General features: G+C 35.5%; 1 pseudogene; it reads left to right on the top strand.

The window, feature by feature from the left end:
• The first annotated feature begins 8371 nt into the window (after window positions 1-8371).
• On the top strand, window positions 8372-9496 carry LOC149204392 (bifunctional riboflavin biosynthesis protein RIBA 1, chloroplastic pseudogene; annotated as a pseudogene).
• Window positions 9497-13823: the final 4327 nt, after the last annotated feature.

Raw genomic sequence — 13823 nt, 5'->3', positions numbered from 1 at the left:
GGAAACTCATCAAGATCCACTCCTCTAGCTTCAGAATGACAAGCCAATTGATCTTACAAGAGGATACCTAGTGCTTGGTACACCGAGATGTTAGAAATAGTAAACTTAAAAAAAAATCAAAATGCTCAGTTATAGACAGATTGTACAAGGACTCAGTGTTCTGTTCAACCATGAAGAAATATCTACTATCGGATTTTTATGACAAAATCTTTCGCCTTAGTGCAAAGCATTTCACAAGGGGCTAAGAAAATGTAACATGGGAATATTACCACTGTCACATAAGTAACCAATTCCACTTTTTAGTGAAATATAAATCCTACACAAGGGAGGATTCCCTTGTAACCTCAAGGAATCCTTAGGAAAGACAAAATCAAGTCTAGGACCTTCTATACTAACTACTTATTACTACAACTTAAACCTAACATTCAAGGTAAGAAATAAAATGGTTTGTGAGAGGATTTTGCATATTTTAGCATATAAACCTTGTAAGACCATTTTGGGATGTTTATCAATTTAGCATAAGTCAAAGAGTAAACCACAAACACTACAAATGAAGAAAAAGTTATGGATATTGCAAAAATTGCAATTAAGATAGTATATTTCAGAACACAAGTTATTACAATAGCAAATAAATTAGCCCTTGAACTTGAATCCCAATGAAAACTAGGGCTGGAAAGAAAAATTACACTATATTATAATTAACATACAAATTTTGAAATTAAAAAGGCATATAAAAGCCCTATAATGCAAACTGTTCAAACCTACGAAGGATGTAAAATAAATCAGCAATACAAGATATGATGAATGAGTCTATTTTCAACCATACAAATGCTCAAGTATGATAGCAATATTAAATAATTCAAAGAATATTATGGATCAATTATTGGATATGTTGTAATTTCTTTTTAAATTCAAACCAAGTTAGCACAAATTGCGTGCATGAAGAGATAGATCTCTGACTTGGGGGTTTAGATATTGTGGTTTGCCTTGTGCAAGATGAATTGTTATGAGTAGCAACATGGCTTCATGAAGCAACAAAAGACCAATACTACTTGAACTAGATGATTGACAATGCAGGTCCACTTAGTGGGAAAGCTTAGGACATGAATGAATTTAGTTGGGATAATAAATATGCAAGGGTCTAGGTGGTTGCATCTAAAGTCATAGTGCAATATCAATAAATAAATCAATTTTCTAATGGTTATCTATCTAGTTATAAGCAGTATTTTCCATAAGCTTACATTGCAGGCTTCATACCAATGGCCAGATCGGGCTGCTCATCAACTCAATTAGTTTGGATCGAAATTGAATAGACAATTGGCATTGTCTTTGGTATTTTTCATTATCTTCATCATGAGAGAAACCAAAATCTTCATCATGGGATTCCTAAATTTCAAAAATGGGCTTGTCGAGAAACAATTAGAAGATTTTCAAGGAAGTTTTGGAAATATTTGTTTAGCAACAATGACTACCTGAATTTGGAGAAATTGTCATCAATTAATGAGGCATCAACATTGAAGTTCATTCCACCTTTGCAGAAATCATAGAATAGCCAATAATATTGGTACATCTTCATGAAACTAACAAAGTCGTGGAAGTTTCAAGATATTTCAAGTACTTAACAATGAAGAGGAAAGGAATATCCATGTTCTGAAATCCCAACCAATGAAAAAATCTTCATTTTGTAGAGTTGTTAGTGGTCGACAATGTGGGATCAGTTTCAAACCTATGACTTTGTCATGGCCCACTCAAAGTTGGTTGAGATAGGAGGCCCAAGAGTCTAGTTGTTCACATCACACGGTTGAATATATTGTCAAATACTTCACATTATTTAATGAGAATGGGTATAATGTTTTTCATTTTTATTATTTATAATCATGATAAAAATGGTAATACTATTTTCATTTATTTTATTTCTCAAAAAAAAAATTAAAATATATGCTTGGAAATGGAGTTTTTGAAGCCCTTGTCAAGGGAAACATAAGAGCTTGAGTCATGGCATGAATGTCTGTAGTCTTGCACAATGTACTTGACATGACAAAGGTTGGGATGGACACCATAACATGGATGTTGGTAAACCTTGGGCATCTGACATGCTAAGGGGCTTTCATGGGGATGGTCAAACATATTGGGCACACATACAATGTGACAAGTCGAGACTAGGGCTTGGGTGCACACACCATGTAACAAACTGAAAAAAGGGTTGTGGATGCACATATCATGTGGTGTATCAATATTAGTTTTAGGCCCATACATTGTGTGACAGACCTATATAAGGCTCATCAACACAAATTGTGTGGTAGGAAAAGGAATGACCATAATCGAGTAACCAACATGTTCTTAGACAAATGGTCAGAACAACTATGGACTAGGTGGATGAGTGCACTTGATACATGATGAAGCAATTGATATATGTAATGAGAAAGGGGAGAATATTAGGTGTATGAAGTTCCAAGGGGGTCATATGGAGGTTGATTAGACAAGTTATGCCTATAGTCTGGTTGTTGTGCAGAGCACATGATGTTGGTGGATGGTAGAATGACTTATATGACAAACTAGGTGGTATTGCAATGAAGAAAGTGACACATAGTTTGACATCAATTTGAAATGATATGCATGTGTCGACATGATGTGTGTGGGAGGATGCATGGGACAACTCACTAAGTTGTGGAGATGATGCGTGTTTCCTTTGAAATCAAAACCTCTTGGAAAAAAACTACTCATGGGAAGACATGTTAGCATGATTAGTTGAAAAAATGAGATATGACCCATACTAAGTGAGAAGGAACCTGCAACTTCAAGGGAGATAGTTTTGGTCCAACAATTCTCATAGGAAGTGTTTGAAGCATTGAAAACATTGGACAATTTTTTGCATAAGGATGAGGCTGAATAACCTTGGCAAAAGGAGGATGTGCCATGGGTTTGCTTCATAGATGAAACGACTTGAAATGGATTATTAAAGATTTAGAACAATGGATTAGTCTTTGGTGTCACAGATGACTCTCTCATAGAGGTAGGTTGGTTTTGGTCAAATATATTCGAGAAACTATCCTTATTTTTTAACACTTTTTCCTCAATCCCAAAGAGTGTGGTAGAAAAAATATCAAAAATTGTTGTAATAATTTCCTCTAGAAAGAGTGTTTAAACTTTAAGAGGTATCATTGGGATGGCTAGGAAAAGATAACAAAACTTAAGGTTAGGGGAGATTCAGGATTGAAGGATATTTTACCTTTGGGTGTTCATTAATGGCTAAATCTAATCATTTCCTCTAAAATACTTTGGAAAAAATTCTTGTGCAAAATTATATCGCTCTTGGTTCAATTATTGATTGGATCCAATAGGAGATAAAATGATTTTAGGGAGGTCTAATCATTGGAAATATTTTTCATTAGTGTTCCCTCTTGTGAAGAAATTTCTAGCCTAGAGGGTTGGTAATGGTTCAAAATTAGCTTGGGAAAATATACTATTATGTTTTGTAGTCAATACATACTTTTGTTAGATAACCTGATTTGTCACCTACATGAATCCAATTATTTCATGTTAAATCAAAACAAAAAACTAAAGTCTACAAGTTGATAGTCACAAGGGTGGCTCTTTGCTAAATATCAGGCCTGATTGGGGATTTTATTCCTACTTTGCATACATTTATATGTGAGTTAGAAATGGATCAGTTTATATTAACACAAGACTACGATTCTTTAATCTAGAGTTTGAATGAAGTTGGAGGGGTTTTCACAATAGAGTTAGGATATAAATAAGCTTTAAATTTAAAATTAAATTCTAAGTGGTGTTGGTCCAATCTTTAGAAGACAATTGCACCAGCTAAAACAAAAATATTGATGTGGCATACTCTTATGGGTAAAATCCTTACTTGCAGTCAATTTCTTAAAGTGGAAATAAGGCCTAAAATATGTCTCCTTTGTAGATCTAGAGAGGAAACCAATAAGAACTTATTTCTCCATTGTTTTTACTCCATTCAAGTCTTAGTAAAATATGTGCTACAAAACATTTTTCTATTGGTTGTCTGTAGCTAAAATCCCTATTTCTATTATAAATAATCTCAGGAAAAAAATGTTCAGCTTCCTATGGAGGAATGGTAAAATAGTAAGAAACGTATTCACCTAGCCTGTTGGGACTCCTTGTCTAAACAAAAAGTCTTGGTGGGTGGGGTTTTAAAAATCTACATTGGTTTGGTAAAGCTTTGGCCCTAAAAATTATGTGGAGAGGCCTATTTGGTGTGGGACTTTGGGGCCAATTTTTAAAGGAAAAGCATCTAAAAATAATGTTGGTGATGGAAGTTCTTAGAGGAGAAGCAAACAAACTTGTCAAGAGGGGATCCATTGTTTGGAAGGCCCTTATTGACTCTCTCCCATTCCTTTTTAATTGGCTTTCCTAGAAAGTTGGGGATGGTAAGAAAGTGATCTTAGGAAAGGACCCTTTTATAGGTGGTTCTTGTGTCTTCAAATTATCTTCTGATCTGATCCAATGCCTAAATGAAAAATGCCTCTTCTCCCTCCATAATGCTAAAGAATGGTCTTTGCTCTATCTTATAAGAACTATTGGTTGAGTTATGCTAAGTTGGGACTGGATGGTTCTTTGGCAGAGGAGTGGAACTCTTTCATTAAGGATCTAAATTATCAATGGGGTCTATTTAAGTAACTCCAAGGACTTCCAAGTCTGGATTTTTATTCCTCCTCAGGTAAGGAAACTGTTGGTCTTGCTTAATATGATGCAATAGCCCATTCTATAATGGTCCAAGATTCCAGTTGGTGGAACAAATTTATTTGGAAATGGAATATTCCCAACAACCTAAAATGATTCACCTTGCTTGTTCTTCAAGACAAAGTTCTAACCTAGGAGAACCTACAAAAAAGATGCCTCACTAGACCAAACTATTGTTTCCTCTGAAAATAGTTTGATGAATTTGTTGATCATCTTTTTATTTGTTGTCCTACTGCTAAGAAAATTTGGCATGCAATTCTTTTGGTTTTGGGCATTAGGGAGAATCTAGATCAAATCTCCTTTGAGGTCCTTCTTTTTCATTGGGGGGAGAAGTATAAAACATTTTTCACTCTGCCTATTTCTGTTGCCTAGGGTATCTGGTTGCTCAAGAACATGGTAATCTTCCAAAATGTGAGTATTTTCATTCTTCTTCAATCTTCTAAGATTGTTTCTCTCTACAGGGAATATTTCTCTCTTCAAACTAGAAATATTTTGAGAAGGATCGAATTTCCTGGCATCTCACATGACCCCCCTGATTGGGTTCTTTGATGGAGATTCTCAAGGAAACATCTGTGGAGAGGGGGGGTAGGATTATTCTGTCAAGGAACATTTTTGTCCATTTCAGAATTTTCCTAGGATATGCATCCAATACTAAATTTGACCTTGTAGTAAATCAACCTCCCTATTTTGTTTTTTTTGTAACTTGCATCACGCTAAACCCTCAAAGGATTACAAAAGAAACACATTCCTCATAGTCCACACACAAAATTGTCTTATTGGGGAACTTTAAAGGGTGGAGACATTTGGCAAAGAATCCCTCACATAATTAATCTACTTCTTGTTAAGATTTTGGAAAAGGACAAGCCCCTGGAAGATATCAACAGGTTCAACAATTTTGTTTGTTATCATTTTTCATCCTCAAGATAACTTATGGATGGAATTTCCAGATAGGTTTTAGTTGGTGCCCCTAGCACCTATAGGTCTTGTGTTCCCCTTGGAAATTCCATCAAAGAGTAGTTCCAGAAGGGTATGGATAAAATGACTTCTTGGAGGGACACAAGATATCCAAAGTCGTGGGGCTTTGGAGCCAATCTCACATTTGAAAGCTTTAGAGTCCATGAACCTGTCTTTTCCCATTAAAAATTGGATTTTAACAACTCTGTCTAGATGGACATGGAATACCTCAAGGCATGGGGCCTTGGATCCAATCATGCATTGGAAGGCTTTAAAGAATACAGACCTATCTCTTCCTTTTAAAATTAGATTGATTTTGTCAAGAAAGTTGAAAAAAAAGATAAATTTGTGGTGCTACAATTGCTCGAAGCACCTGGTCCTTTAAAAAAAAAAGTCAGAAAAATTTCCCTAGATTGTTATAGTGGTATAAGAGTAGAAGTCCTACCAGCCTGAATGGTATGTGAAAATGGAACTACCGCAAGAAAATTTTTGGGAAAAGTATGCAAAGTTTTGGGAACAACAAGCAGTGTCTTGGAAGAGGCTAGAAGAGCAGCAAGCAAAAAGGATTTGAATATTAGAAGAATTCAACAAAAATTCCACAACTGAAGCAAAGGCAAAGGCATGGTCATGGCTATACAAGAAACAGACAAGTGGCCATAAGGACTAGGGATGTCATAAGTTGGGTGACCAAGGTTCCTGTAGCCCATACAAGGATTTTGATTTTTGCAATAAAATGGTTCAAATGTCTTTACCCACATAAGATGTGAACTCTTTTAAAGATGGTGAAAGTTTGTTTGAAAATTCAACAAAGACTATTTATTTTGAAACAAATCCTTAGCTTGTAAGAGAAATTGTAAAGCATAACAAGCTAATGATCCAAGTGTCAGAAAACCCAGCAAAAGTAGTAGAAACAAAAGAAAAAAAAATGCAGAAGTTTTGGGTGCAATCCTAGTTGAAAAGACCCATGTGCCAGAAAGAGAACAATTAACTCCCACTAAAGAAAAATGTACAAAGTTGCATCAACCAAAATCAGGATTTCCCAAGAAATAGAATATGGAAACTGATGTGAATCATGTAAATGGTATTGGCTCGGATTTTGAACAAGAGATTCATGTGGTAAAGAATGCCTCCGATGTCATTAAGCTAAACTAGAATCTGCAAATAAAGCAAAACCTCCATAGTGGAAATAATGAGGAAGGTCTAAATAAGACTTTGGTCAAGCGTGTCTCAAAACTTGAGAAGAAGAAATTAGCAGCAACAACATTGTCCAATGAAACCTTTACTGGTCTGCAATGAAGGAAACAACACTATTCTGTGAAGGATGCCTTAGTGTTTTTTAGCAAAGGTTGGTGTGGGCTTTGTAAATCTGACTTGGTTGTTTATAAATTACCCTTTGTTTTGAACACTGCAGAAATTCAACGTATGTTGAAAGAAAATTTATAGTGGATGAGGGTGATCATTTGAAGTATGAACCAACCAACGGATCTCCTTCAGTTTTCCAAAGAGACTATACCCTGAATAATTGCAGTCCACTCTTGAAATATTCAAATTGAAAGCAAAGGGAGATATATCTAGCATTACTATTATTCCCAACTGAAAGGGTAGATGACCCTATTGCTAGTGAAGGGAACATCTCAGTTGAATTTTTAGCTTTATATGGAAGTGTTTCTAATCATGTTCATGACCTAGGAGGTTTTCTTTGGAATGATATCTAGGAGAGTAGAGGAAGATTTAATACATATGCACCCTAGACATTGTCTTCTATTCCCATTCAAATTGAAGGTCCTCTCCGCATGCATAGAAAAGGCCCTGAGCAATTTTTGTATGTATGTGGACAGTATGGAATCAATCAATTTCAAGAGGAGAATAATAGAAAGCTTAATTTGCAGAACCCCAAAATCCCATTGTTGAATCAGTACGCCTCTAAAATGTTCCATGGTGTATATCCCTTCAAGAATTTCATTATCATAAAGGTAAACTTTTATGAGGACTTTCAAGACAAGCCTCTTCCATTAGGTGATCTTCCTAAAACACATATGCAACTAGAATCACTTTTAAGACCCACACTTATCTGACTCGACAGGCCAATTATTTTTAAAGATAATCCTTTCCTGAGTTTGACATGTGTTTCTAATCTTGAAGGCTTTCTTGAAGTACTTTCAGGTAATGAATCTAGTGGGGGACTGCAACAAGAGGAGCCTATGAAAGCATTGTAGTTTTTCAGGGGCAATAACACCCTTGTTAAGAGTGAAAAGAGAAAGGATACGATTTGCATTGTTCTGGTTGATGACACTTGTGAAGAGCATAAGGTTAGAAGGAACAAATTTGTTAGATAATATCTTAAAATAAGATTAGGGGATGTAGTGCAGGCTCATGAATGCTAATATGTTAGGCATGGGAAGCATGTGTATATTTTGCCTATATATGAACCCATTATTCTTATGTTACATACAGAGAGTCCATATAGTAACCTTAAACAATGACTAGCTATTGTTTCTTTTACTAGAGACCTAGAATATCTGTTGGCGAGAAAAATTAATAGTGTCCTTACAACTTTACTTGATATGCCTGATATGGCTCCTTGGGAGGCAACTAGTAATAATCACAAGTTAGATGATTGTTTAAAGAAAGAAAATGAGAAGATGGGACAAAGCCACCTATGTGCTGCAATGAATCCAAGCATAACAACAATTAAATGTCAAGTAAGCACCAACCCAACACATCTTGAACCTCCATCAAAGCTCATGTGTATGTTAGTTTCTTAAAAAATATCACTATTACAAAAGAATCAAACAAAAGGGATAATACAGAAGTGAAGAATATAGAACTTTACACTAAAGTAGAAACTATAACTAGCTTGAATCAATTGCATAAATCATCTTCCATAAAGGAAGAAGTCCTAAGAAGGCTTGAATTTCCACTTATGGTACCGGACAAAGAAAATGAATAGAAGATTCTTACTGCATTTACAATATTTGTGGATGCAAAAGAAGGTACAACCACTGAGGTATCCACAATCGACCGGATGAAGACAATTTTAGCCCTTACATCTCCATATTCTAAACCTGGTGATTTTAGGAGACCTGGTCATACCTTCCCTCTGAAATACAAAGAAGGGGGAGTCCTACAGAGATCTGGTCATACAGAAGTATCTGCGAATCTACCAACATTAGAAAGATTAAATCCTACTGTAGTGATTTATGAGATAGTTGATGATGATGGTTCAATGGCTCGCTTACCAAGGTTGTAAAAATTTGCAAAGGAGCATAATTTACCACTTATATCTATTGCAGATCTTGTTAAGTATAGGAAGAAACGTGAAAAGTTGGTTGAACTAATTGTTATTGTTAGGTTGCCTACAATTTCAAGACCATTTCAGGAATATTGCTATTGTTCAAAGTTGGATGGCATGGAACATATTGGCATGGTTAGGAGTAACATCTATGATGGACTAGATGTTATATTGGTGAGGGTTAATTCTGAATGTCTCATGGGAGATATATTTGGGTCGGCTAGGTGTGACTATGAAAACCAATTGGCACTAACTATGCAACAGATTCAGCTAGTTAGGAGAGGAGTATTGGTTTACTTGTGTGTTCATGAGGATAGTGGTATTGGTTTGGGACACAAAATGTGAGCTTACAATCTTCACGATGAAAGTCATGATACTGTTGAAGCTAATGTGGAGGTTGTTGGTTGCTTGTTGACTCCCATGAATAACAGTGCTAAGGAATATAAAAAGCAACCCAATCTTCACATGTTTCTTAACATATTGAACAAGAGGAGCATCAAATGTTTTTACAAATGCAGGTTCTCTTAGTGATTTTGATATGGCATCCTCCACAACTGCTTGAGATTGTTGGTCATCATATATGAACAAGGTCTTCATGATTATATCAACTAATAGTCTATTGGTAGCTACCAGGAACCCTGGAGTCTATTGGTAGCTTTTTCTCTGTCATAATATTTCTAGAGATGAGGCCTTCATTACATGTGCCAAAGTTTATATTGATATGGACATGGGCAAGATCTTTCCAAGTATGATTCACTTGAGACATGTACTATTTTGTACAAACATACTCTAAGCACTAGTGACATAATAAAAGAGTTTGAAGTAATTTGAAGGGAATTAAAGAAAATATCCAGAGAAGTGAAGACCAAGAGATAAAATGGAAGTAAAAAACATAGAGAGGAGGCAAAAATAAAGGAAAGAAGAATGCAAAAACATGAAACCTTGGAAATACCACTTAATTCCACTAAAAGTCAAACAACTGAAGAAATAAAAGATACTCCTTCCAAAAAGGAAAGGGACAGTAAGGATATTAGTACACATGGTAAGATCTAATAGTAAGTTGTGGCTTCACCAAGAGTATGAGGTTGCTATCAAGCATAATGATAATAGATTTTGTAGCAAAATAGACAAATGTGATATGTCCAATAGTGTGTTGTGGATGAGAATTGAAACTAGGTGCAAATCCTGGGTGATTTTGAAAGGGTAAATACACTTCAACTGCTGCAACTTAGCCAATAGGAAGGATTGTTGTAATATATTTTTTACAATACCCACAATTATGTGCCTCACACTTCCTGTAAAAACACCCCTAATGATTTCCAAGGGTGCATATCCCTTTGCACACTAATTTTCCAAATGCCCTATTTCAGAGAAGATCTTACAATTCAAAGGGACGTTTTCATATTCAAATATTTTTCTCCCACAAATAGTCCTTTAGCTTCAAGTGGAGTTAAAGTCGGTAAAGGTTAATTCTGGCTTAAAATCCACACCCAATATTGTGTATAAGAGGTTGGTTCGTTCTATTGTGAGCTTTGCTAGCATCAAATAAGAACCCAACTTTTTGCACCCAAGAAAATACACATTCATGCCAAGGCTCTAGTAGTAGGCTGGGAGGCTAACCCAAACTATGACAAAAGATGACAACTCTTCAAAGTGATAAAATCTCAAGCTCTATAGTTTCATAAACAAAGAAACCTAACTAACCAATCCTATCATCCATGGATGCTCTTCAAATGGTAAGCCTTTGTCTGTAAGATTTGAGAATAAAAACAAGAAATATTCCATCAGGATAACTCTTACTGCTACACAATGTTTATAGGGTTTGTCATTAAATTTGATCCATTTAGACACTATATCAAAAAATTGTTGGAATAACTACCACACCTATGGGAATTGATCCCATAGACTAATTTTTATCCTGGGAACATGGGATTAACTATTCCTGCAAGATGACATTACTGATTTGGAATTTTATTAATGGCAATAGGTTTTGGTGTCTATTAATGCCTACAGGTTTTGGTGTAATGGAAAACCTTTACATGGTATCAGAACCTTGATCCAGGTTCAATTCCTTTGGTTCCCACTCCCTCTACATACACTAAATTTTGCAATGAAACCCCCTAATGTAAGCACCTCATGTAAAAAAGATTGGATGCTACAAATTTTCTTATGGTTATTTTTCCAACGTGGATTAAATGTGGCATCTTCTTATTTGTCAAACTATACATGTTTTGTCATGTTGAGTAGCCAAGTCATATATGAGGTTAATGATGAAGGCCTTAATCTACGTTCATTCATTGCACAAGTCTCTATATTATCATAGTGTGAAGAGCAGAGCTTAGCTTCCTCTAAGACTTGAGATTATGCTCCTCAACATTAACACATCTACACAATTTTGTTGTGAAAATTAGAACCCTAAGTTTCACGAAATGCTGAAACGTTTCGGAGTTTCCGAAACGGGTACGTTTAGAAACATCGCCTCCCAAAAATGGAAACGTCAGTTGAAACATTGGCTGAAAAGCCATATATGTTTATATATATAAAAAAGAAATTTATAAATAGGTGAATAACACATTATCTTGCAAGAAAAAAGGGAATAAGACCCATAGATGACAATTTAGAAGGAAAACCAAGTCTACATTAACTCTCATAGATTATTACATAATGGTCAAGTTTCGATTGAGTTTCGGAGTTTCAGGTACGGGTATGTCTCAAAACACCGGGGTCTTAGAAGTTTCATGCAACATAGTAATAGAAGCCCTTAAATAGGGATGTGTTAGCTGAAATGGGTTTAGGTACGAGATCTAGTTTCAGTTTGAACATTGGGTTGAGTTCAACACATAAAAGTTGCGAGTTTTGTAGGTTTACATACATACCTTACTTGAAGTCCTTTTCTATTGCCTTGGAGAAGTTAAAAGAATGGTCAAAGACATGAAATTTATGTGGATATTTAGGCCACATAATTGCATAGATAATTGAAGGATAGTTTCAGAAGTTGAACAACATATTTCAAAATGGTTTTCCTCAAGTTCATTCCCATCATGGTGGCACTGATTGGATAGTTGAGGATGCAAAGGAAAAAATCAACAAACTATTGGAGGAATATGAGATAGGGATAGATATTGGAGAAGCATGCCAATGTATATGGGACTATAATATGCCATTCTACCCGACGAGGTTGTGAAAAAATCTTTGGTTATGGCAATGGAGAAAAAAAATGATAGGTTGTTGAATTTACTGCAGGAATGTTCAAGTGAAGGTTTTATTGCAATAAATCAGATGATGAAAGGTTTCACAAGGGTAGCTTAATGACTTGGCCTTGGATATTCCCAAAGCTAGGGAAAGGTTTTCAAGTTATGTTGAACAGGAAAAATTGAATGGATGGCTTGTGCCATCTTTCACCTACAACACAAAATTTGATCCCACAAAGTCAAATGGGGACATGTCTTCATGAGCTTAGAGATATTTCCATGCCTCTCTCCATATGGTCAGAAAAACTAGTGTCAGTAAATGGACAAGTATGGTTGTAGAATTCATCTTTGAGGGGATATTTGGAAACATGAACTGGATTTCCATTCAAAAATGTGTCAGAACTGAACTCTAAGATTTTACAGTTAAGTTATATGTTTTGGTTGAGAATCTCATGGATTTCCATAAAAGAAGCCAAAATACATTAATAAAGACTATTTAAATTGATAATAGATAGAAGTGCATGTTATACATGTACAAAATATTATTTAACACGATAGGGATTAGTTTTCTTAATTGAAAAATCAAATGCAAGGAGGAACAATTTTTTAGGTGAAAGTAACCAAGATATAGTATGGGGACATAGTAATGTGTCTATACTTATATCAAATGTTGTTTTCAAAAAGATATGAAAGTCTTGTATGTTCCCAACTTCAAGCACAATTTTTTGCCTGTAAGTCTAATCACAAAACAAAACATAAAGTAGAGCTTGCTAAGAAGATTTGTCTTGACCAACATTACACCAAGTTTTAGGGGAAGGGGGGCAAGGAGAAGGGATTTTGGTGATGGATAGAAGGTACCCCAGAATTAAACAATGGACAACAGAATGGGGGAAGGAAAAAAAATTAAAGATACAGAAATTGTTATTACAAATTAAATATGTAAAAGCCTAAAACAATGAAAATGTTAAATGCACAAAGTGAAGGAAATTCAAGTGCAAGTAACTTATAAACATACATGATAAATTATGAACGATAATATTCACAATTCCACATGAAACATAAACCAATAGCATTCATAATTCCATCATATGGTAAAAGACAACTAATCAATATACAACCAACACCATTCATAATATCTCAGGGAAAAACCCCTGCATCAATCTGTAGGGCCTTGTCCCAATAGCCAACAAGCAAGTTTGTCTGGTTCAATTCCTTTACAATTTACCAGAACTGCTACCCAAAATGTTGCAACTTTCGATGCCTCTAAGTTGGTTCCTATGTCAGAGAAACCTCTAAAAAGTGCACCAGCAGAGAAACCTCCAGAAAGTGCACTAGCTTGTAAGAGAAATTGATCCTACTAAGGTCTAGCCTTGGGGATACCTAGGAAAAATTCAGTCCTAGAGCTAGGGCATGAGATTCTAAGAGATTCCACCATCATAATGGCCTCAAATTTGGAGAGGGAGGGGACCCACCAGCGCAGTAGCCTAGGGAAGATCAAAATTTCTCCTTGGCTCAATTCTAGGGAAATTGATGCTCCAAGTGACCTAATAGCGCTAGACTTGGGAAAAAGGGGAAAAGTGGTAAAACGATGGTTGAGATGATCACCCTTTTTATGGAACCAATGCCTAATCCACTTGGGGATATGAATTCAAGGATGTTAATGA

This window comes from Pinus tabuliformis, chromosome 1_2, assembly GCF_031772625.1.
Source record: "Pinus tabuliformis cultivar Carrire ecotype Pingquan chromosome 1_2, CPIR1, whole genome shotgun sequence".
In the NCBI taxonomy this organism is placed as follows: Eukaryota; Viridiplantae; Streptophyta; class Pinopsida; order Pinales; family Pinaceae; genus Pinus; species Pinus tabuliformis.
The sequence above is the reverse complement of the archived record's forward strand: the minus strand, read 5'-3'. Positions and strand labels throughout refer to the sequence as shown.